The sequence below is a fragment of the Castor canadensis genome, chromosome X (genome assembly GCF_047511655.1).
Source record: "Castor canadensis chromosome X, mCasCan1.hap1v2, whole genome shotgun sequence".
NCBI lineage: Eukaryota > Metazoa > Chordata > Mammalia > Rodentia > Castoridae > Castor > Castor canadensis.
This window is the reverse complement of record NC_133405.1, coordinates 93847237-93874372: the sequence shown is the minus strand read 5'-3', so window position 1 is coordinate 93874372 and position 27136 is coordinate 93847237. Positions and strand designations below refer to the sequence as shown.

The following is a 27136-nucleotide window of genomic DNA, read 5'->3' as shown; positions in this document are numbered from 1 at the left end:
TTTCTGTGCTTGCCTGGAGCTTGAGCTGGGGAATAAGGTACTATCTTTTGGGGATTCCTCAATAAACCTCACCGCGTGTGGACACAGTACTTTGCTTTTCAAATTGGCATTTCTCCCATGTGGCTGCCTAGGTACTTGTGTTAAGGTTTCTCTGAAAGATCTTCTTGTACCTATTTGTTTTGGGGTGTTTGGCCCCTTATCAGTAAGTTATTTAACTCACTCTGGAAATTTTCTGTAATCATGTGTAAAATTAAAGGCAACTCTTACCCACAGTCCCATCACACAGTGGTCTCCATTAATTACATTTAAGATTTAATTACATTTAATCTCACCATTGTGTCAGAGGTTTTTTCATCCATACAGGTACATTTTGAACATACTGCAATTCTTATTTGCATAATTGCTGTAACACCTTTTTGAAGGATCGCACTAAATCCCACTGACGTAAAATTATTGTGTTGTGTTACATCTCAGATATTTAGGATGAGTTATCCTGTCCTACTCTTACTTACAATGTATTTCTGACAGTTGTATAAAAATAACTATGTTTGATTAAATTAGTATCATCATGCTACTGAAAAAGAAAAAAGAAGTCAAGTACTCGTTACAATTGAGGTTCTCACCTCTGGGATAAGTAAGCTTTAAGGATCTAGGAATATTTAATACAGGATAGGTGTTCTCAAAGATCTCACAGATAATGAGCAGTGAAGCATCCAGAAAATAAAGACAAAAGAAATGTGATGATAGCACTGGCAGGGATGATCCAGGTGACACAGAACATGGAGCCAGGCCCTGAAACCCAGCTGATCAGGATTTCCTTCTCCAAGGGGATGATAGATGTGCTATAGTCACTGCTTTACTGTACGTAAATTTTAGTCATGTTGTGGCCTATCATCCCAATGACTACTTGAACCCTGACAGCAGTCAGATACTGAGGCCTCCTCTGCTCACACACTGAGCCCTTGTCCTTGTTAAGCATTGAGTCCTTATCCTGATCACACACTGCTCTGTGACTCTGGTTACATGCTGAGCCTTTAACCCAGCATGTGCTGAGCTTTAATCTGGTCCATGCCAAACACCAGCCCACATTATGTGAAGATCCCTGACCAAGTCCAAATACTGAGCCCTGCTCATATTTATAAGTCATGAAGTTGGCAACACACTGACACCAATCACATGCTGAACCTGGTCTCATGCTTAGCCCTGACCCTGTTAAAACATTTATCCCTGACTCTGATCACATCATATAGGACACCTCATGAGGCATGACTTCAGTGACATTGTGATCCCTAAATTCAATAATTTGTTGAGTTCAGAGCTGGGTTGGTAATAAGTGGGATGTTAGCACTCTTTCTTTACTTGTGGATTTCCAAAGCTACCCCTTCACAGATATTTCTTGACCTTTTTTTTTTTTTTTTTTTTGCAGTACTGGGGTTTGAACTCAGGGTTTCATTATTGCTAAGCAGTGTCTACACAACTTGAGCCATGCCTCACCAGGACCCCTTTTTATGCTTTAGCTATTTTTAGAAAGGGTTTACCCTTTTTGCCCTAGCTGGTCTTGAACTGTGCTTCCCCCATCTCTACCTCCCGAGCAGCTGGTATTACAGTTGTAAACCTCTACAGCCTTTCTTCCTTGACTTCTTGAGGGAACTCACCCAGTTCCTGACATAGGATTATCCTGGGGTGCAGGTGTGACAAGTGATTTCTTCATGGCAGAAGAAAGAAGACAGGAGGAACTAGCCTTGCAGCACTAATGGTGGTGGATGTGGGACATTTTGTCACTGCCTTTCTAGAGAAAAGTGCCAGTTCATATCCCAGCTACATCTGTGCCTTTCTGGATGACTCAGACAAGTCTTTACACCTCTCTGAGCCCCAGATACTCAGTGCAGAACAAGACATTTGGAGTAAATGGTCCTTAGTTCCCTACGATTCATTCATTCACTCCACAGTCATTTTTATCGAATACCCCAGAGTGCCAACCTCACTTCTTCCCTTTTGCTGAGTCGCCTTTTAGTGGAAAGGCCAAGGCAATGACTTCACTGTATAGGGCTGGGGAAGTACCCAGTGCTAGGCAGTATAAGGGCTTGGGGATCAGGTGGTCCTCTGGAAGGCATGTACCATGGACCAAGTACTACATTATATGAAGACATGGGGAGGGGACATTGTGTAACTGCTGTGTGAAAAGGACTTGTCAAGAGAGAGGAATCAAGCTTTTGGTGAGATAGGAGGGAGGCCCTTCAAGGATGGCCAGTTTCAGAGATGCTGTCTGTGATCATCATGCTCAACTGCAGTAAGAAACCACATTTGTTCATGAGGATTTGGAAGGTGAGGGGAGTGGACATGCCCTCTGTCCTGGACAGTCATTCCAGTTGAGCAGTATGAGGACCTGCCAGTACTTAACAGAGTCTAGGACAGAGGAAACCATGAGGCTCAGGGCCTAGGGTGTCTGGAATCACAGCTGTCTCCAAACTGGTACCTATTTTCTGAGGATTGGGCCTGGATACACTCACCTTGCCTACCTTTTGTGCCTTTGCACAACTGCCTCCTTTGGTGAGAGTGCTTCTTTCTCTTCCATGGGCTACCTCTCATCCTGTGCCATTCATCATCCCTAGAGGGTTGAAGGCCTGAAGTGCTACCTCCTGTAGTGCAACACCTCCCAGGCCATCTCTGGTCCCTATACTCTCACAGACAGAACCTCAGCCAGAGTACATAAGCCCTTTGCCTGAGAGCCAGTCAAGCCCAGGAACTGTGAGCAAAGGCCTAGAGTCAGGAAGACATGGTTTTGAATCCTGTTGAGTCAGTAACCCCAAGGTGAGCATACTAATGAACAGTCTCTTTCCAGAGTATATCTTTTTATTTTTTAAACATTTTATGAACATATATATTAGTTGTACAGGGGGTTGCATCGTGAGATTTCCATATATGCTTACAATGTACCTTGGTTACATTCTCCCTCATCCCCCTCTCCCTACTTAAAATGATTTTGACAGGCTCCATTTTTTACTTTCACACAAGAGTATGAAGCACATCTACCGTATTGAACCTCCTTCACCCTCTCCATTCACTTTCACCTTTCCACTAGTGCTCACCTCTTAACAGGACCTATTTTACATTCCTGTGCTTCATTTTTAAAGGGATTTTGCCACGGTATTTCACCTGTGAAATATACTTTATTTTAAACAGATTGCTCTCCTTTACCCTTTTCCCTCTGTCCCCTATTAATAATTCAATAGCATTTAATACGTTTTGAAGTGCCTTCTTAGACAGATGCAATGTATTTCAATATTTTTCCTCACCCCCCCATCCCCTCAAATACTCCCACTACAAACATGTTTTACATTATATATATATATATATATATATATATATAAAATATAAAATACATATATTTGATCATGTTTGTATTTGTGTTCACATTCATCTTTTGGATCAATCTTCCACATATGAAAGAAAACATTAAATCTTTGTCTTTCTGACCCTGGCTTATATTGCTTAACATGTTCATCTCTAGTTCCATTCCATATATATATATATATATATATCACATTTTCTTAATCCATTTATCAGTTATAGGACATCTGGCTTGTTTCCATAGCTCGGCTATTGTAAATAGTGCTGCAATAAAAATGGGTGTGCAATTCTCTATTGTATCTTGACTTACATTCTTTCAGGTATATGCCCAGGAATGGTACCACTGGATAGTTATATTTTTAGTTTTTTGAGGAATCTTCATACTGCTTATCGTAGTGGTAATACTAATTTATATTCCCACCAACAGTGCATAAGAGTTCCTTTTTCTCTGTATCCTCACCAACATTTGTTGTTGCTTGTGTTCTAGGTGATAGCCATCCTGACTAGAGTGAGGTCTTAATGTAGTTTTGGTTTACATTTCCTTTGTGGGAAGAGACATTGAGAATTTATTCATGTATTTATTGACCATTTATACTTCTTCCTTTGAAAAATGTCTGTTCAGTTAATTTGCCTATTTCTTCATTGGGTTGTGGAATCTTTGGGAGTTCAGTAATTTGAGTTCCCTGTAAATTCTGGTTATTAATCCATTGACAAATGCTTAGCTGGCAAAAATTTTCTCTTATTCTGTGAATTGCCTCTTCAGTCTGGTGGCTGTTTCCTTTGCTGTGCAGAAGATTTTTGGTTTGATGTAGTCCCATTTGTCAATCCTTTCTCTTAATTGCTGAGCTATTGGAGTTCTATTCAGGAAGTGATTGCCTATGCTTGTATGTTCCAGTGTTTTCACTATTCTTTTCTGTAGTGGTTTCACAATTTCAGATGTTACATTAAAAATCTTTAGTCTACTTTGAGTTGATACCAGTATAAGGTGAGAAACTGTCATCTTGCTTCAGTCTTCCACACAGGGAAATCCAGATTTTCCAGCACCATTTGTTGAAGAGGCTGTCATCTTTTCTTCAACATCTATTCTGGGCTTCTTTGTCAAAAATCAAATGGCTATGGGTGCATGGATTTGTATCTAGGTCTTCTGTTCTTTTCATCGGTCTTTGTGTCTGTTTATGTGCCAGGACCATGCTGTTTTTATTGCTGTTTTATGGATCTGTAGTATAATTTAAAGTAAGGTATTGTGATACCTCCAGCATTGCTCTTTTTGCTCAGGATTGCTTCAGTAATTTGAAGTCTTTGTTGTGTGCATATTAGGATTGATTTTTCTTTCCTGTGAAGAATGTTGTTAGAAATTTGATGGGGATTGCATTGAACGTATAGGTTGCTTTTGGTGGCGTAGTCATTTTTACAATATGCATTCTGCTGATTCATGAGCATGAGAGGTCCTTCCATCTTTCTTTTTTGTGGCAATAGGGAGTGTTGAAATCAGAGCCTTGTGCTTGTTAGGCAGGCACTCTACCACTTGAGCCATGCTCCCAGCACCTTCATTCTTCTGATGTTTTTCAATGATTTATACATTTCATTGTATGTATTTCACTTCCTTCATTAAATTTATTCCTAGGTATTTTATCTTTTATGCTATTGTGAATGGAATGTCTTTCTAATTTCTTTCTCAGTCTGTTCATTATTGGTGCATAGAAAAGCAACTCATTTTCGTATACTAATTTTATATCCTGCAACTTTGGTGATTGTATTTATAAGAATCTAAGAGGATTTGGTGGATTTTTTAGTTTCTTTTAGGTATAATATCATATAATCTATAAACAGGAATAATTTGCCTTCTTTCTTCCCTACTTGAATCCCTTTCTTTCTCCTGTCTTATTGCTCTGGTTAAGAATGCTAGTACTATATTGAATAAGAGTGAAGAGAATGGACACCCTTGTTGTATTCTTGGCTTTAGAGAAAATGGTTTCAGTTTTTCCCTATTCAGTATGATGTTGGCTATGGATTTGTCATATATAACCTTTATAATGTTGAGGAAAAACTATTCCTAGTTTTTTAGATCTTTTATCCTGAAAGGATGTTGAATTTTGTCAAAGGCTTTCTCTGCATCTGTTAAGATGATCATGTGATTATTGTCCCTGACTCTGTTTATGTGTCACATTACATTGATTTGCAAAGGCTAAATTATCCTTACATCCCTGCAATGAAATGTACTTAATCATGGTGTATGATCTTTTTAATGTGTTAGGATTTACACATATTTTATTGAGCATTTTTGCGTCTATGTTCATCAGGGATATTGTCCTATAACTTTCTTTTGTGTCTTTACCTGGTTTTGATATTAGGGTAATGCTGGCTTTATAGAGTTTGGTACTTTTCCTTCCCTTTCTATTTCATGGAAATGACTGAGGAGTATTGATGTCAGTTCTTTAGAGGTCTGGTAGAATTCAGCAGTGAATCCATCAGGTCAGGGCTTTTCTCTGTTGGAAAACTGTTACTACTTCAATCTGACTACTTGTTATAGAACTATAGTTCCCGAAGCCTTGGTATAATCAGCAGTGACAGATCCTTTTTCCTGGAACTTACAAACTGGGCATCGTCATGGTGTCCCATGGGGTTCTATATCCACAAGTGCCCCACCTGTGGTTCCTACTGCTCCAAGCACCAGAGAAAGGCCTTGTGGCTTCATGATTCTGAGGCACTTGCTGGCTTGACAGACCTGTCTCCAGATGTCTGTGGTCAAATATAGGTATGTACATTTCTTACTGAACTTTTAGGGGCTTTATGTTTTTCTCTTTTGAAAATAAATATATTTTTATGCAAAAATGATAACATGCTTCTTGACGAAAAAATATTTGCAAAATGGAAATATACAAAGAAGAAAGTAGAAGAGATGCTTCCTTGTCTTTGCCCTACTGAAGACATTCATGACTAACAGTGTGGTGACCCTTCTTCCCATAAATGCAGTGTGAAAAGCAACACAGAGTCCCCCTGACCAAGTCTTCCTGGATAAACTAGAGCTCCTTATCCAACCATGACACCCATACTCTGTTAGGGACAGGGGAGGCATTTCACTGGCACGTGGACCCCATGAGGTCAAGCCTGGGCTATTTCTGAAGTGATAGAAATACTATAAACAGGGAAACACACATGGCTGCAGAATCAGACTATAAGACCAGTGCCTATGGGTGTGTATACTTCCTCAGGAACTTGTGTCATAGCAGCGGAGAGAGGCGTTCTAGCCTGACTGAGTGTCTCTCTCTGTCTCTCTCTTTCTCTGTTTTCATTGCCTGCATTGTGTGCTATCTGTCAGGAGTGTGACAGTGAATTTTGTATGTATATTTCTGTCAGTTAAGTGAACACCATGAATATGATGTGCTGTGGGGTATGTGTGTGTGTGTGTGTGTGTGTGTGTGTGTGTGTGTGTGTGTGTTACCTGGCATGGGATATAGGGAACCTAGAAGCACAGGCTGAGGAAGGGAATGGCAGGCAAGACCAAGGAGGCCAGGAGCACCCAGGGCTACAACAAGTCCAATCCAGGCTGGGTACCTTGGGATGCACCAAGGAACTGTCACTTGCAGAGTTCTCTCAAGAGAACTTGAAACATATTTACACAAATACCTACATACTAATGTTCATGGCAACATTATTAATAATAGCTTAGAAGTAGAAACAACACAAATGTCCAAGAACTGGTTAGTGTATAAGCAAAATGAGGCATGTTCATACAATGGAGTATTATTGGAGAATAGAAAGGAATGACATTGGTGCATGGTATAATAGAAATGAATCTTGAAAACAGTAAGCCAGACATAAAGGCCACATATTCTGTGATTCCATTTATGCAAAATGAGAATAATAGGCAAATATATAGAGATAGAAATTAGATTAGTGGTTGCAATGACTAAAAGGAATAGAAATTGATTGCTAAAGGTAAGGAGGTTTTTTTTTCAGTGCTGGGGACTGAACCAAAGGCTTTTTGCATGTTAGGAAAGTACTCCACCTGTCAACTGCATCCCCAGACCAGGAGTTCCTTTTTGGGGTGATGAAAGCATTATAGAATTATGTATGCACAAACTAGTTGATGAAAACCAATGAACTATATACTTTAAAATAGTGAATATTATGGCAAAAGCATTATGTCTACAAAAATAAGTGATAGAAAAGAAAGGTTTTAAATACTGAAATTCCTCAAATCTTTTTATCTAAAATACGTATGGATTTATTAATCCCTAAAGTGAGATGGTCTCATTTTCAACCTGTTAAACTCTCTATATTTCTTTCAACCTCTAAACATATTATACAGCAAATATTTATTTTAAAAGGTGGTGATGAAGTTGATAAAGATTAAAATAACTGATAATTAACTAAGATGAAACATCTGCAAAATAGCCACAATGACCATCTTAATAATAGCTTTTATGAAATTTAAAGGATTGATAGTATATCCTAATTATCACATACTTACATTAAAGGAAGTTTATGCTGTAAATTAGGAAAGTATTTACTTTGTTCTGGGACAATTTTGCCAGAGAAAACACCATCTTTGAATTCTAGCAAAAAGCATGAATAATGTTTAGAACTGAACTCTATTTCCTTTTCTTTCTTTTTTGAAAGTACTGGGGTTTGAACCCAGGGTTTTATGCTTGATAGGCAGGTGAGTTACTGCTTGAGCCATGCCTGCAGCACAAGTCTGTTTTCTTAAGTGGAAAATAAATTCATAGAAATAAAACAGAGGGTCAGACATGGTGGCACACATGTATAATCCCAACAGTTCATGAGGTGGAGATTTGCAGGATCTTGCTCAAATTGAGCCCTGGCCAAAAGTTACGAGACTCCATCTCTAGAAAAGAGGTGGGCGTGGTGGGGCACACTTGTGAGAGGCTATGTGAAGGATCACGGTCCACAGTCAGTCCCAGGCAAAAAGCACATGATCATATCAAAAAAAAGAGAAAGCAATCTAAATATTTGTTGCAATCCCCATCAAAATTCCAATGACATTCATTACAGAGATTGAAAAATCAACCCTAAAGTTCATATGTAAGCACAAAAGCACAAAAGACTACAAATACCCAAGGTAATACTGAGTAAAAAGAGCAACGCTGGAGGTATCACAATACCTGACTTCAAACTATACTACAGAGCCTTAACAATAGAAACAGTATGGTACTGGCACAAAAACAGACATGAAGACCGGTGGAACAGAACAGAAAACCCAGCTATGAATCCATGCAGTTACGCCCACCTGATTTGTAACAAAGGTGCCCAAAATATTCGATAGAGAAAAGACAGCCTCTTCAACAAATGTTACTAGGAAAATTGGATGTCTGAATCTAGAAAACTGAAATTAGATCCATGTCTTTCACCCTGCACAAATATCAACTCAATGTGGATTAAGAACCTTAATATAAGACCTGAAACTTTGAAGCTAGTGCAGGAAAGACCAGGGAATACATTGGAATTTATAGGCATAGGCAATGACTTCCTTAATAGAAGTCAAATGGCTCCACAACTAAGAGAAAGGATTGACAAATGGGACTGCATGAAACTAAAAAGCTTCCGCACAGCAAAGGAAATGGTCACCAGATTGAACAGGCAACCCAGAGAATGGGAGAAAATCTTTGGCAGCTATACATCTGACAAGGGATTAATAACCAGAATATACAGGGAGCTCAAAAAACTAAACTTCCCCAAAATCAATGACCCAATGAAGAAATGGGCACATGAACTGAGCAGAGCTTTATCAAAGAAAGAAATACAAATGGCCAAAAGCCACATGAGGAAATACTCACCATCCCTGGCCATAAAGGAAATGCAAATCAAAACCATGCTAAGATTCTACCTCACTCCTGTTAGAATGTCTATCATCAAGAATGCAAAGAACAGCAAATGTTGGCAAGAATGTAGGGAAAAAGGAACTTTTATACACTGTTGGTTTAAATGTACATTAGTACAATCACTGTAGAAAACAGTATGGAGGCTGCTCAAAAAACTAAAAATAGAACTGCCATACAATTAGCAATACCACTCCTAGGGATATACCTGAAGAAGTATAAGTCAGGTTACAATAAAGATACTTGCACACCCACGTTTATTGCAGCATTATTCACAATAGCTAAGTTATGGAAACAGTCAATATGCTCATCAAGAAAATGTGATATTTATTCACAATGGAATTTTATCCAGCCATAAAGAAGAATGAAATTTTGTCATTTGAAGATAGTGGATTGAACTAGAGAACATCGCCTTAAGTGAAGTTAGCGCGCTTTAGAAAGCCAAAGGCTACGTTTTTTCTCATATGTGGAATATAGGCCAATACAAAGAATATTATATATACATAGAAATAAATATATAGCATGCATTCAAAAGCAGGACTGGTAGAGGAGACCAAGGGAGGAGTTAAAAAGGAAAGAAAGGTAGCAACAAATAATGAAGTACATCACATCTGTGTAGAAACAAGACACAGTGAAACACACTGGAAACAAACAACACAGGCTAGGGGGAAAAGAGCAAGGAAGTGCAGTGGAGGGGAGTTATATTGACTTAAGCACAATACATGCACGGGTATAATACCAAGACAAAAATCCCACTAAACAATGTAGAGTAAGAATGAAAACCAGGTCACTCTAAGGGGTGGGCACTAACGGGGGTGGGGAGGGGGGCGGTAAAAGAAGGAAGTAAAAAGAAGTAAAGAGGATGAATATGGTTCATGTACTTTCTATATAAGAATGAATATAAAAATAATTAAACCTGTTGAAATTATCCTAAGAAGGGAACTAAGGTAGAAAGCAGAAAATAGAAAGGGTGAAACAATTTGGGATATAATACAAATACACATGGAAATGTAATAATGAAACTCCCTGTTTAGCTATCTTAAACAAACAAAATGACTTTTTTCAAAAATGAAGGACATGAAAGTAAAACAGATCCTGTATGGGGTTGGTACAGGTGTGAGGAGGAGGACATAAGGAAAGGGTGAAGAGGGCAAATATGGTGGAAAATATGTACTTATGTATGAAAATGGAACAATGAGCCCTGTTGAAACTATTCTAAGTAGGGAGTAGGGGGAAACAAAGGAGAATAATGAAGAGGATGAATCTAACTAGGACATGTTGTAAGCACTTTTGTAAATACCACAATCTACCCACAGTAAAACAATTATATGCTAACAAAAATTAAAAATTTTTTAAAAGGCATAAAGCAAAAAAGGGTTGGAGGCATGGCTCATGTGTTGGAGCACCTGCCTAGCAAGTGCAAAGCCCTGAATTCAAACTCCAGCACTGTCCCTCCTCAAATACATAAAGCAGAATACATCATAATGTTTAAAATCCTCTAAATTTGCAAGTTTTTCTTTTTAAAATAGCAATCAAGTTGAATTATGTAATGTCTAAGTCCTTTAGCTTCTGCTTCCATTGTAAAAAGTACATGTCATGGTCCATAGGCAAAAATGTTTGAAAGAACTGATATGAAGAAGTGTCAAAATTTTTGTATTAAATGTCAGAATGTCAATTCAGTGAGTGTGTGTGTGTGTATGTGTGTATGTATGTATGTGTGTGTGTGTGTGTGTGTGTGTGTGTGTGTGTAGGCATCACACACAATAGGCAAATGCAACCACTGAGCTCTGGCTCTTTTCAGTATTTCCAGTCTCTATTTTCTTTCTACAATATATGGAACTTATAGGCTGGAGGACAATTTCAGTGGTAGAACGTTTGCCTAGCATATGTCAAGCCCCTAGGTTTTATCCCTAGCACCTAAAGAGAAATAAGAGACCTTGAGTGAGACCCAAGGAAACTTTGAATTAATATCTACAACCATTACACAGACATCCACAGATGGTACCATCCAATGAATGTGAATTAATCTTCTTACTAACTGGCTCCTTAAGAAAGCCAGATACAGTATGTTTTTATGCTGAAATAGAGTGTGTGTATCCATCTCCACACATATGTGTGTGTACAAACATGAGACCTTAAATTAAAAAAACTATACTAATTATAACTTAGATATTTCTTTTTGACTATAGCCATACCTTGATTTTTATTTATGAAAGAACTATTGAATCCACTTAAAAATACATGTTCCTAAAATGTGCGTGCGTGTGTGTGTGTGTGTGTGTGTGTGTGTGTATTCCTTTTCTGCTTCTCAGTGGGACTAGGGAAATTTTATTTACTGTGTATCTTTCCTGATCAATTTTCATAGCAAAAATCCAAAGAAATCAAGTAGCGTGTTTGTAACAAAATGCAAAGTCTTTAAAGTAACCTTACAAAACTGTATGATTTACTTCAGAGAAAAACTTCTCTGAGTTGACTAGTTACTCTCCCCAGGTTGCAGAGATAACCACTGGCAGAGTTGGTTACGGATATAATTTTAGATATCATTTTATTCTGATTAAATGTTAGAAATTATTAACCAACTTTTGTGTATAAAATTTACTATGAAATAACTGAAATGATATTATTGTTGCATATTCTGAAATCTATGGCTTATAGTAAATGTTATTAAGGAAAGTCAGTTTACATAATTTTTCATACCCAGTAGCATTTCACTTAAGTATTGCTATGTAATCAAAGTAATGCCAACAAGGAAAAAGTTAGAAATTATCAGAAATTATTTGATTTGTTTATGATAATGTTTCTAATATTCAACTGTTATTTATTTTAATGCTATTATCCTTGTACAATCCTTAAAGAAAAGTTACATGTATGTAGTTAAAACAGATCACATTGTTAGAGTGATAGCTGAATTTTGTGCCTCAACACTTTATGTTTCCTTCTTTGTTTAGTAAATTTGTTTATAAAGGAATTGCAAGATGAAGAAAAGACCCTAAGCCAGAGGCTGTGCACATCATTTTCCCTCCATCACACTGGCCATATCTTGTTAACCAGACCATGTTAGCTGAAGGGCAGCTTGTGAAGTAGACTTCAGCCAGGCAGTTACAATCCCACTAAAATGGAGAGCCATTAGTAGGCTCTGTCACACTAAACTATTGTCTATAAAGGGAGGCTCTGAATGTGACTGAGAATACAGGCCATTAAAAGGAATAAAGGATGCTCAAGGGTCAAAACAGGGAAGGGGAGGCTGGGTCTAAGATATATTTAGACCTACTGATCATTGGTGTCCATCTCCACTCCACTTGTGTCTTCCCTTCTTAGTCCTTCAAAACAACCATTCAAAAAATATCTTCAGGTGTTTAGGAACTCTCTGTAATTCTCCTATCAGGCAATAGTAAGTTTTATAATTCCTGTTTTGCAGATGATAAAACTGGAACTCTCAGTATATAAATGATCCTTAATAATGTAACAGCCAATTTCCTGTCAAAGACCACAGAGTTCAAAAGGCAGTGGGAAGACATGATTTAAGCATTGAATGGAAAACTCTGTCAATGAAGAATTTTGTACCTGGCAAAACTATCCTTAAAAAGTGAAGGAGAAAGTAAGGCATTCCCAGATAAACAAAAGTTGAAGGAATTCATCACTAGCAGAACTTCTCTACAAAAAGTGCCAAGTAAGTCCTTAAGGCTTAAATGAAAAGATAGAAGACAGTGCTTGAAACCATGTGGAGAAATAAAGGCTTTTGATAAAAGTATTGATATAATTATAAAATCATAAAATATAGGTATCATTAAAAATACAGGTATCATTATAGTTTTGGCTTATCACTGCTCTGTTTTTCACCTGATTTAAAAGACAAATGCACAAAAGCAATAATTATAAATTTGTGATAGTGTACAGACAATACATAAAGACATATTTTGAAAAAGAATGAAGTTTTTCATCCAAGCATGAAGTTGGATGGAGTATGTATGAAAAGTGTTTTGTATGCTCTTGAAGTTTTATTGGTTTAAATTCAAGAAAAGGAAGTAAGGGTGGAATAAAAATTACCCACTATGAAGAAAAACAAACAAAAAGACTACTGCAGGAGGTAACAAAAAAGATAAGACATAGCTCTAGGTGTGATGGCACATACTGAAATATCAGCACTCAGGAAGCTGAGGATCTCAAGTTCATGGCTAGCCTGTGCTACATAGCAAGACTCTGTCTCAAAGGAAAGAAAAGATAAGTCAGAAAACAAATAGCAAAATGACAGAAATAATTCCCTCTATATTAGTGATCACTTTAGACATAAAGGACTTAAACTCACCAATTAAAAAAGGTTGGCAGTATAGATTAAAAATAATCCAACCTAATGCTATCTAATAAGACTCAGTTTGTATTAAAAGACAAATAGGTTAAAAAATTGAAGGATGGACCGTGATATCCCATGTAAATAAAAACAAAGAGATATCTGGAATGGTATGAATATAGAACAATGTAACCTTTTAAAATTGTATTAAGAAAGGGGAAAAAAGGATGAGAGTGATTGATAGAGGGGGTGAATTTGGTCAGAGCACATTGTATGAATGTATGTGGACATCACAATGAAAACACTTTGTACAACTAATATATGCTAATAAAAATGTAAAAGAAAATAAAAGTAAAAAGCACAAATGGCAGAAGAACAGACTAGGCTGTCTGTAAATCCATTTAGAAGGAAAACAAATTTTCTCATCAAGTTAGTTCAGCTTTTAAATGGCAGGCATAAATGCCACATGTCAGAACCATCAAGTATGTCAGCTGACCTCTTTCACTGTGACAGTGAGTCCTCCTCTGTGTTTAATTCTTGCTTCTAGGCTACCCCATTTACTATATTTTGTTTTGATTTTTACTGGGTCCCTTTCCTGTTATTCTGCATTTGTAATTCAAATGTTTTTCAGTTTATAGTATCTAATTACCACAGTATGATATCCCTCATAGTAAGGACCATGTGTCATTGGTCTTTTAGTTTCTAGCATCCCAGATGTTTCCTGACATGTATGGCTTAACCCATCTTTTGTAATGATCTCAAACAGGAAAAACATCTCCACAGTTTAGGAAGCAACATTGTAAATGTAATGTTTATAGGCACTGACTGCTGTTTTTTTCTAACAGATCCTGGAGGGAAGATGTTCCACTATATGTGGACGTGTTGCCCTTGGGTCCATGCATGTCAACAACATAGCACATGTGGCCAAGGCTAGAATGTAATCTGACTGGATCTTGCAAGAACATTCTTAAATTCTCCCTGGAGAAAGGAGAGGCAAGTAGTTTAGCGAGGAGCTACCACTAAACAATTTCTCACCTGCCTCCCTTATCTTGTTGGGGTTGACACAAGCCATTTCACATCCATTTCCAGTTCCACCTGAGCACAGGTCACTTTGTCTTGCTTTGCTTTAGAGTATAGCTCTAAGAAGAGTGTCCTGTGATATGTGTTACCAACTACTTCTGATTTAGTGTTAAACTATGGGACTAGGGAAGCAAGGATCTGACACAATGATGATCTTGCTTTTTCTGTGTTTGTAACTAATATACTGTTTGAATTCATTTCAGTTCATTATCTCTTTACCAGACAAATTTATGAACCTATCCATTGCAATAGTGGCCCCTGTGGCTGTGTTAACCCATGAAATGTTGTATAGGCACTACTTGACACCTTGACAGACAGACTCTGGTGTTGTGCAGAATTGAATGCTCAGGATATTGACTTCTTTTCCTTGGCATTACACACAGCAATGGGCAGTTCTCAGCACATAATATGTCTTAGGGCAGCATTTGTCACACCTCTGTCATTTACAAACCAACTGTACATTTATTAGCTTGTTTGGTAACAAGTATAATACATTATGATTTAATTAATATATTTAAATTCATTTCTTAAATCAAATTAATTTAAAAGAAAATGATAACCGTACATGAAGTTCAAAGGGAGTATCTCTTGATAGAAATGGATTACAAAGGAGATTGAAATGGAAATATTTAAAACTTAAGTGAAAAGATGGACTATAGCTAGCGAACTAAATTCATTTGTATTGTAATGCCAAATTCATGTGCTATATCCCTGTGTTAATCAGTTTTTCTCTCTATGACAATAAATCTGTTGAAACATCTTAAAGGAGAATCATGGTATCAGAAGTTTCAGTCTAAGGTCAGTTGATTGCATTGAGTTGAGCCTGAGGTGAGGCAGGACATAGTGGCAGTGGAAGCACCTGGCAGAGGAAGCCGATCACCTGTTGACCAGCAAACAGGGTAAGAGAGACTGAGATGCCAGGAGCAGGATATACCCTTCAAAGTCATGACTCCTCACCCCAAGTGACCTACTTCTGCCAACAAGTGCTCACTTCCTAATAGCCCATCAGCTCTAAAATCCTCAGTGGATCTTGGTAAGTCTAGCACATTGAGGACCCAATCACATTTTGATAATAGGGAATCAAGCCTACGACACATAGGACTTTTTCCTCTTTTTTATTATAATTTTTTATTAGGATATATTCATTATATGGGGGGGATTCATAGTGACAATTTCAATCAGGCTTATATTGTACATTGGTTAGATCACCCCATCGTCTCTCCCCCTCAATCCCCTCCCCGCCCCACTTAAAGCAATTGAGAGGTTTCTTTGTTCTATTTCATATAAGTATATGAAGTCCAACAACCATGTATCTTCACCTTAATCTCCTTCATTTACCCCTACCCCTCCCATAAGTACCACCCCCATACTGTGCCTATTTTACAATTTTGTCTTTCATTGTTAATATTTAAGTTGATGTTCAATGGGTTTTCTCAATGTATCCCCACTGTGAGTGTACTTTACTTAACACATGGGCCTTTGGGGGGTACTTCATATCCAAAACATAAATTCTCTTATTCATCATAACAAATATTTAATGTAAATTTCTATTTTAGAAATGGAGAAAAAAATGAAAGAATGTAAGTGTATTTCCTACCACTATATACTTAGTGCATGTCAGAACCAAAATGGAAACCCATGGTTATTTCATGCCATAGCTTATTAGGAGACAGGACTGATAGGACCAAAGCAATTTTGCCTCAGCATATACCCATTTTCTACAACTTTTCTTCTACCTAGGACTTAATACTTTTCAGGCAGTATCATGGAATATGGATCCCTTGCTTATTCTGTGTGAGATTGTGATACTTTACACATATTTCCATTTTATATTTGAATCACATATTTTTATCATTTGAGGTCAGAAAAATATAGTAAACTTATGTAAATATAATGACCATTAATAATCTCCTGTCATTCCTAAGTAAGATAGATTTTGAATAGCATTTCTTATTGTACAGCTCTTTTATTTAGTGGGGGTGAAAAAGTAAGTGGAGGCTCAGGGATGAGCACATAGATTATTTATCGGTGAAATCATGCATTACCAGACTAATAATTTTCTCAGCAGATGCATTGATAAAAAGGATCTAGAGATAAAATTTTAGAATTAACAGGTATATTTAATAAGACTATGAGATAAATCCACTTTCAAGGATTATTGCTTTGCATACCAATCCAAATAAAATATAAAATTTCAAAACTTGCAATTTTCAATAGCATCAAAGACTAGGAATAAATTTCACTAACAATGTGCAAGAATTCTTTGTAGAAAACTGTAAAAGTTTATTGTGAGGAATTTAACAGTGAAATGTCTGATAGAAAGACAGCATATGCCTGTTTGTAACTGGTCTTCATTTAAGGTTGTGTTTTCCCTTCATCTATAATATAAACATGACAGTTGGGAATATGAATTGGCACGGCTTTATCAAGAAAACACTAAATTTAGGTATACAAATGACATTTGGATTTTATAAAAGGGACCAAAACAGAATCCCAAAGGTGACCTTTTGTCTTATAGTCAACCTTCACGTTCTTCAGATTCACATACGTTAATGGTGTTTCTGAGACATAATGCATTCCAGTGAAGTAAGGATATATATAAGACTCTTAAACTCAGAACGGATTAAATGAACAAAGTTAAGGGAAATTTTAAGCAGACAGGAAGAATTTTGTATACTTCTATACAAATTTGACCAAGAAAAACAAGTTGAAACAATAGAAATGTTTTAACAAGTATCATTTAGATGCTTTATTTGAAATAATAAATATAGGAGAGCTAAAACAGTGATGTCACTGTTGGAATTGCTTGAGTGAAATATGTAGAAATGATGGTGTTATATTTGTTCCATTTCTACTGTAGATAAGTAAAAAATACTTCTTTTGTCTATTTTAGCCTTGCATACAGGGTAATATAATGGTTTTTCCTCACTTTCATCCATAATTCTGGTGTACTTAAGAAGAACGCTTCTTCACATACTGAAAAGCAATCCAGTTTTTGTGAGCAATTATATATTCACAATACTTTTAAAACTTTTCTATCAACATGTGGAATCAAAATGTAAGCTATTATTTATTACAAAGGTGTTATGTATTTGTGAAAAGCAGCCCTTCACAAAATTATGTGAAACTACTAGCTGTTGGTTGAAGGACTTAGACACAAAAGTATAAAAATAATGAAATGCTTTCATTTTTCATAATTTAATCTGATTTTGTACAAATGTGCTTCTATCTCACCAGGTCTAGATAGGCATTTGGGTTCTGAACTACGTTTCAAAGAATCCTGACATGTGAATATAAGGTATTGAAATAGTAGTATAATTTCCTCATTATTAAAGAATATAGTGGAAAATAGAAATCTCAGGGTTTGCATTCATAGTAGCACTACTACCTACTTTTAGCACTAGAAAGGGCTCTAGTTTCAGTTGAATCTCTTCCTTTACATCAGGTCCATCTGGGAGTTACTTGCAGTCTTTTGAAGAGCTGGTGTCTGCTGATCAGCTCCTGTCTCTGGCCCTTGTAAGTAAAAGCAGTTATTATTTTAAGTCTTGAAATATGACCCAGGAATTAGGAAAAATAATATTTATCCCCTCAGTTATTAAATAAAAGGTTTAAGCAAGTATGGCAATAAATGCAATGAAAAAAAATAGCAGAAGAATCATTTCAAAACTTTTCTGCCACAAAAAAGGAAAGCAGATATATAAAAATGTCCTCTCCATTCTTTCCCAAGACTGTCCTGAGACAATTTAATTGAACCATTTGTACCTATCTATGACTGGTCTTGTTATGATATTTCTCATTTTAAATCAATAATTATACATATTGGTTATTCGCCTAAAACATTAAATCAGAGGTATGTTGTCTCTGACTGGATTGTCATGCCAAGGCTAAAGTCATGATGATCACTGGTATTTATATCCCTAGTATCTATTGTATTTTGGGACAGGAGTGAATAAACATGGAGTGAAATGAAGAACAAAGAATATATGAAGCAAGCAAAAATTGATGACTGTTCTGCAAAACAACTAAACTAATGAAACTTCACAGCATCATCAAAAGCAAAGAAAAATGAAGAACTGGTACAGATTAAAGGAGAATTAAAATATAGGAGAAGTAAATGCAATGTATCATCTGTGACTGGACTGTGGTTCTGAAAAAGGTCCTGTAAAGAAATTATAAGACAACTGGGAAAATACAGCTTATATAGTTAAATATTATATGTTTTCATTATTCAGTTAATCACATTTATTGGTAAAAATCATCATAGTACCTAAAATTTAATTTTAAATATTCAGCAATATGAATAACAAATACGAAAAAGAGCACATGCATGTGTGTATGTACAGAGGGGAAAAAGTGAGGGAGGAATGGAGAAAAAGATAAGAAATCAGCCTAGCAAGAACTATTAAAATTGATGAAGCTACATGAAATAAATGTGAGTTATTTTTGTTACCTATTATTTAAATTTTCTGTAAATTCTATTTTAAAGTGAAAAGTAGTTGGGGACTTGACTCAAGGGGTAGAGCAGTGGCCTTGGCAAGCATGAGGCCCCAAGTTCAAACCTCAAAATTGTTTTTAAAAAGTAAAATGTAAAGATCAAAAGAATATATGAAAAGAATATTGTGCTTCAAGAACACTGGCCCACTATCAATATTAATAATATCTATATGTTTACTTTCCTGTGTTATGGAACTTGTTTTTAAAATGACAGTGTAGAGATCAACCACAACACACCAACATTTACTGCATGTTGCAGTGAGCACTACCTAATGATTAAATATGAAGTCTATATCCCGAATAGGATTTCAGTAAGAATTAAAGTATAATTTTCAGATAGAATAACTGAAGGATTTGGGAGCCTGTAACATCCTTTTGTACCGGAATAGTGAAACAAACCTTTATTTTTTTTAAAACACAGTTATACTTAGGCCCAAAAGCCCTATGTGCAGCTTCCCTTAAAGAAATCCAGTGTGCCACCACAGTATGAAAAATAGCAGCAAAATTACTGTCTTAGAGTGAGAATAAGGAAAGTGAGAGGGACAGATTTCATGGGCACATGTCAATCATATTCTAGAAACCTTTTCACTAGTGAATTGCTACTTTTATCCATCGTTTGAGACATGTAAATATTTCATTTAAAAATACCTGGAACATCAACTTAAATATTAATAATAAAAACCAGGACTGTAAAATAGGCACAGTATATGTGGGAGGGGGGAGTACTACTGGGAGGAGGGAGAGTGAAAGAAGGAAATTAAGGTGATGGTATACGGTAGATGGACTTCATATACCTATATGGAACAGAACTATAAAAACCTCTTGCAGTTGCTTTGGTTGGGGTGGATGGGGGCTGAAGGGGAGAGAAGATGGAGAGAGACAATGGGGAAATGTAAATAATGTACAATATAAGTCTGATCAGAATTATCACTTCTAACCCCCCCCCCGGTATAATGAATATATCCTAATAAAAATTTATAATAAAAAATATCTGGAAGAAATAATTTGTTTATGGTAGGTTATTTAGCTATAGATTTTTCTACAAAAAACTTTAGATATTTTTCACTTTGTAAAACCCATTTAAAAATTGTGTTAAACCAGCTATCCATTTGCCAGTTTCTTGAATTATCAAGAGCTCCTAAGTAAGACACAATCTCTAAAGTCTCAGTTTTGTCATTATAAAATGGGGTTAATATCAATATGTAACTAGGCTTTACTGAACTAGAAGATTTGTTGACATGGCACTGCATAGAGGTGGTTTACACTTTTAACACAATTAGTATGAAGGTCAAACAACAATGTTCTAAAGAAACCAAGTTTCAAATGTGTATGCATTATTATATATCACCTTATATCTAATACACATAAAGAACACATCCATATATCCAAACATAACTAAGTCTAAAACTTTTTCAACACTGTCATGTGTGTTTTCTTAGTAATGTTGCTCTTCCCACAGAGTGGCTACTCCAAATAGCTGGCCACAAGGATTTTGCAAGCTTTTTTAATCTATGTTCAGATGGGTTGGTGCCAACTGTTTAAAAGCATGAGATGAAAGTTATAGGATATATTCCTGGGAAGCAGATGAGCATACATATAAAGGCACTGATGGGATAGAATTCTCCAGGATCTATGTTTTCTTAATTAGATGGGCATATCATCCACTAGCAAAATGGAAGACATTTATATAATGGGATATATTCTAGCTCAACATTTGAAAGTAAATTAATGTGAACAAATTCCTGTAATGTTAAGACACCCACAGTAACAGGCCCAACTGGATGCAAGATGCTTGATGATCTCTTCATCTTGTACACTGAGGTCTTTTCTTCCTCCACATTTTCATCTTTTTCTTCCTCCAGGACTCATATTTTACACTGAAAGTAATATTGTCATTATGAAAATACACTTAAAAGGAGAGCTATGGTCCCATAGCTTGGTGAAATGGTGATTTGCAATTTTTTAAAAATTTTGAATATTAATATTTCAGGGAGCAATTATTAGCATGCAAACTTCCCATGGACACATGTACAAATCTGTTCACATCATGTTTAAATAGGTGTAGAAGTCATCTTTAAGGCACATGGCAAAAGATGAAACTTGTTCTAGTTGGTCTGTATTACACAGCCTTTCTTACAAATGATTACTGGCAATATTTTAAAATTTAGAGAATACTGTTAAAATAAGTCCCAGAGTTAGTGTGCATGTGTGTATGCTTTTTCCAGCTCTTGCAAAGCCATTTATGTTGGTCAGGCTGCCAGAGAAATCTTATTAAGGCATATGGCAAAAGAAAGAAGGCATTTCTGATCCTGTTTGGTTGGACCGCTAGATATCTGTGAGTACTGCCAAGGAAATAAAAGTCCAGTGACTACTAACTTGATCACATTCCCATTAGCTAGGCACACTTTCTCTGGAAAAATAGCTTATAACAAGGGAAGTCCTAGATTTTTGTGTTCAGGGCAAAGAATCTAATTTTTCTGATTTCCTTTTGGATTACTTTTTGGCATATAGTCCATACACTTGCTAGCCATTGCTGATAACTCTTAAACACGCCTTTATTTGGCTCCACCTATGGCTTTCATGGACATTTAAAAGAACATGAATCTTATACCTATATGAACTAGAACAATGAAACCTCTTGCAATTGCTTGAAGTGGGACGGGAGAGGGTAGAGGGAGAGATATGGTGGGGACAACCTAATCAATGTGCAATATAAGCCAATTTGGAGTTGTCACAATGAATTCCCCCTGTACAATAAACATATCCCAATAAAAATATATGAATCTAGTTGCATAAATATTGTGTATTGACACCTGTGGGCATTGTAGTAGGTTGACTAGCTCCAAAGGATGTATGAATCATGACTCTTCTTGGATTAAGTCACATTAATGTTGCTTTTGGGAAGACTGTGACACAGGTTACTCCAGAGGCACCTGCACACCCATGTTTACTGCGGCACTATTCACAATAGCCAAGTTATGGAAACAGCCAAGATGCCCCACCACTGACGAATGGATTAAGAAAATGTGGTATCTATACACAATGGAATTTTATGCAGCCATGAAGAAGAACGAAATGTTATCATTCGCTGGTAAATGGATGGAATTGGAGGACATCATTCTGAATGAGGTTAGCCTGGCCCAAAAGACCAAAAATCGTATGTTCTCCCTCATATGTGGACATTAGATCAAGGGCAAACACAACAAGGGGATTGGACTTTGAGCACATGATAAAAGCTTTAGCACACAAGGGAGGGGTGAGGATAGGTAAGACACCTAAAAAATTAGTTAGCATTTGTTGCCCTTAATGCAGAGAAACTAAAGCAGATACCTTAAAAGCAACTGAGGCCAATAGGAAAAGGGGACCAGGAACTAGAGAAAAGGTGAGATCAAAAAGAATTAACCTAGAAGGTAATATACACGCACAGGAAATTAATGTGAGTCAACTCCCTGTATAGCTATCCTTATCTCAACCAGCAAAAACCCTTGTTCCTTCCTATTATTGCTTATACTCTCTCTACAACAAAATTAGAAATAAGGGCAAAATAGTTTCTGCTGGGTATTGAGGGGGTAAGGGGGAGAGGGAGGGGGCGGAGTGGGTGGTAAGGGAGGGTGTGGGGGCAGGGGGGAGAAATGACCCAAGCCTTGTATGCACATATGAATAATAAAAAATAAATAAAAAATAAAGTAAAAAAAAAAAAAAAAGAATGGAGACTGAAGCCAGAGTGTGTGCGCTCCTATCCCATCTCAAAAACTTCTAGCCTCTTCAATCTTGTTCAAATTTGCTTGGTCTTTAAGCTTTGTTTTATCCATTTTTACACTGCACATTAGGGTAGTAGTAAAACTATTGTGCATTTTTGAATGATTGACTGAGTTCAAACAAGTCAAAAAAGTAGAAAATGGTACATCCTGCTGGGCAGACAGGATGCAAGTGGCACACCTCAGTTTTCCCAAGCACATTCCCCACCCCTGTCCTCACAAATACAAGCACAATCTCCCTCCCATGATCTAGTTCAATCCAAATCCTATGAGCTACACGGATGGCAATCCTTTCCTTGCTTCCTATTCTCTTGATTTTGGAGACAAACCTTGAAATGTCACTTTAACTCCCAAGCTCCCTCATGAGATCCTGTGTGGCATCCCTTGGTCAAATCTCATGGAATAATTGTTAGTGATTTCTATTGAAATGCAGTTCTACTAAGTACATCAAAATGCATATGACTACAGAGAACAATCTACTTTATCATCCTGAAAATATTATGACTCTGTTGGGATTCTGTATATAAGTGAGATCATGCAGTATTTTTTTCTCTGTTAGGTATTTTTTCACTTCACATGATATCCTCAAAGTGCATTTTTATGTGTCCCAAACATCGAGATTTCCTTTTTTTATGGCTGAACAATAGTCCTTTGTCAATGTGTGTATGTGTACACAATAATCTCTACAATTTTGTATCCAACCATCAATACATGGACACATAGTAGTGCTCCATATGAGTGCTGTTGTGAATAATGCTATAGTGAACACGGAAGGGCAGAATGTCTCTTTGAGATATTGATTGCTTTGATTCTTTGTTGTTTCTTTTTAGGTTTGATTATTTCATTATTTAGTAGCTTCATTTTCAACGTACTTCACAAATACAGGCTAAGCATCCTTAATCTGAAAATCTGAAAGCCAAAATGGGAAAAACTCAAAGGATGTTGGTGCCGACATTAGGATATGAGATGAGTTGCAGTCAAAACAAAGGTACACTAAAAATACTGTATAAAACTGAAGTGAAGGGGGCACTGTTTTTCATGCCCCTCCGTTGCTGGGGCGAGGTTTTCTCTCTTGTTCCTTGGTTATTACTGGACCTAACTGGGCTTAACTGGGGGATACTGGAGATTTTAGAAAAGATACAGGATAGACAGACAGAAAGTTGGGATCAGGTGTGTTGTACACTTGGCTGGAAATGCCCAACCCTCATTGCTTCTTTTCTCTATCTTGATTCTTTAAGGACTTCCTCCTTGCAGTTCTGTAAAACCTTGCTTAAAACCTCTTTCCTTAGGCTCGCACTGTCCCATGTTCTCTCTTAGCTTATCTTTACCTTAATTGCTCTTAAAGTCTTTTGCCCCTGGGCTTGCACTGTCCCATCTCTCTTTAGCTTTCTCAAAGCCTCTGTGCTCAAACTTGCAAACCAGCAGCCATGCCTAAAAACTGCATATACATAACTCTTAAGGTCTCAGTCCTTAGACTTGCACTGTGTACTGTCCCTTGTTCTTTTTGGCTTCTCTTTAGCTTTAGCTTTCCTAAGGCCTATGTATGAAGTTCTTTCTCAGCTTTGCTTTCTGAAGCCTATGTTAAAGTTCTCAGTGCAGACTTTCTACCAACCCCTCTTTAGCACTTTCCCTTCAGCAATTCTTTTCCCTTCAGTTCCCTTCCAAAAGTTCCCACACCAAAAAGCCCAAAGGAAAAGCTTCTTCCCAATATTCAAAGGCAAAAAGCCCCCAGGCCAAAAAGCCAAAAGCCAAGCAAAAAAGTCCAAAAGTCCAAAAGTCCAAAAGCCCAAAGTAAAGCCCCCAAAGGCAAAATCCCCTCTTCCTCCTTCAGGGGTCTTTTATAGCAGCAAACAGGGTGGAGCCACGGGGAGGGGTGTGACATCGCAACAGGAGAAACCTGTGTTCTTGCTTCTCTGAACACAACTTAGGAGACACAGCTGTTCTGCCTTTCCCTGTTTCGTGGCTGGAGGCTGTGCCTATCTCGGCCTACAGGTAAGGGCAATAACTGCATGTCGCCTTGCTTGTGTCCAGTTCTCATAGGCTTTAATGCACTCCCCACACTGAAGTGCTCATATTTTTCCTAGAACAATGGTTTCCCATGGTCAGTGGGGGGAGGAAAGAAATGGGGACATGTTGGTCAAGTGCACAAACCTTCAGTAATGCAATGAATATATTTCATCGCGATTCAATGTATAGCATAGTGAGTACAGTTAACAAGTAGATTGGAGGGGACTATGATGAAAATACATTAAATACTTATATTAGAATGTCATAATGAAGCCCATTTGTAAAATTAATGTAGGATGATAAAAAGGGGGAAATGTATTATATACATGGGGTATATTAAAAGAGTAGGTCTTAAGAACCCTCTTCACACACATATGCCAATGTAATGATTGATGTGATTGTTAGGTAATGAGGTTGATTTTGGTAATTGTTTCACTATTTTTCTACCTGTCTGTCTGTCTATCTATCTACCTATCTGTGTATCTCAGGATGTCAGGTTTTGCACACCATGTCTAAGTAAAGCTGAAAAATGCCGTCACCAAACTGGAGTCATCTATCATTTAGCTCTGCAAAGAAAGATTTGAGCAAATTTAAATAATTATACCATGGAAATTCAAAATACAAAATATGCACTGACACATTGGTATCTTCTTTCAATGTAGCAGGTGTGAGACTCTGTTCATGCTCACCACATGAAGCATATCAGTTAACCAAGAATGGTTCCTGGACTCCCTGAGCCTGGGATGCCAGAACCAGCCTATAAACCTCATGCTGTGGGCAGAGGACTCTTCTTTTTATGGGGAGGGGCAATTCCTGTCTGGCTGGTCTGACTGCTGGCCCTACCATGGCACCCAAATGAACCAGAGAGCCAACAGTGTCCCCAGTCTTCCTCCTTGATTCCTTGTTTGGCCTTTTCAAATTCAGAACCCTCTTTGGGAAACCCCTACCTCTGGAAGGTATCCTCTTCTTTCACAAATGGGCAATGACTGCTCTAATTTAATCTTATTCCTAGAACATTCTGATGTTAAGCAATTCCTCATCATTTCTGGATAATTTTTTTTGGCAGTAATGTGGTTTGAACTCAGGGATTTGTGTACTTGCTAGGTAGGTGCTCTACTGCTTGAGCCACGCTTCCAGCCTTTTTTGCTCTGGTTATTTTATTTCCATTTTATTTTTAAGTTCAGATAATCTCAGGTATAATCAAGGTGTTATGGCTAGGGACATATTTTTAGGTTCAGTTAACACATATCTCTATCTAAGATGTGTGCATACATACTGGCATCTATGCACACACATGAACACACACAGAGACACAGAACCTTTCCATGATCTCCATCCAACTTCCTGATTATTGTCTTGGATATGCAGTGTGGAACTTTGAACTTTCTACAATTGGCACCTGGAGGTCAGGGTCGAAGAACTGCTGATGGGATGTGAAAGGGCGGGAAGCTCTAACCTAGGGATCTTCAGAACTAGAGGAGTGACACATGAAGTGCCAACCAAGCAGGTGGAGTTGGAAGTCAACCTGGCCCCTTTGGCTGTGTTCTTCCTTCTGCAATATTATACCCTGTTTTAGACTGGAGGCAACAGTTGCCTCAGGAAATTACCTGTAACCCCCCCTCAGTCTTATATTACCTCTTCACATTTTTGTGTTTTTTAGTGATTATTAATTGTATAAAGTAATAAGCTTCCTTGTGACATTTCCATACATGTAAATAATGTATTTTGACCATATTCACTCCTTCTATTTGCCTCTCTTATCCCTTCTCATGCTCTCCCTGGTCACCTTTTTCTTCTCTAATGGTCTTCCATCTATTGGAATATCTTTCTTTAAATCTAGATTCCATATATGAGAGAAAACATATAATATCTTTCTTCCTGGATCTGCCTTATTTTGTTAACATGGTGATCGCCAGTTCCATCCTTCTCGCTTCAGTTTTCTAGTTATTGGATTCTCACGTGGGAATGAGTGGGGGCCGAGGAGATTTATTAAACTGTATGTACAACAACCTACTCTTGATTGCTCTTTCCTCACTCACTGACTCACTAACTGAGTGGAAGAATTTTGCATGTGTACTATATCTATTTCTCACACATGCTGTGGATAGCAAAAGTCAGAAGGAGCATTAGTTTCTTAAACATTAAGTGATTATTTAACTTTTGTTGATAGAGTGGTTCAAGTGGTAGAGTGCCTGCCTAACAAGCATGAGACCCTGAGTTCAAACTCCAGTACCATCAAAAGCAAAAAAAAAGAATTTTCTACTTACTGGTACTGGTTACAAGTTAGGGCTTGAACACTCTAGTGGCAAGAAGGATGT

General features: G+C 37.2%; 1 long non-coding RNA gene across 3 annotated transcripts in view; it reads left to right on the top strand.

Annotated features, from left to right (window-relative positions):
- Window positions 1–21860, top strand: part of LOC141419400 (uncharacterized) — a 45960-nt gene extending 24100 nt beyond the window's left edge. The window contains exons 4-6 of one of the 3 annotated variants that reach the window (XR_012444161.1): window positions 12610–12861; window positions 18005–18075; window positions 18503–21860. This is a non-coding gene — a long non-coding RNA (uncharacterized lncRNA). Of the gene's footprint in view, window positions 1–12609; window positions 12862–14324; window positions 15268–18004; window positions 18076–18502 lie in introns of those variants that run through there. The other 2 variants (XR_012444163.1, XR_012444162.1) reach the window with 2 other exon arrangements.
- Window positions 21861–27136: the final 5276 nt, after the last annotated feature.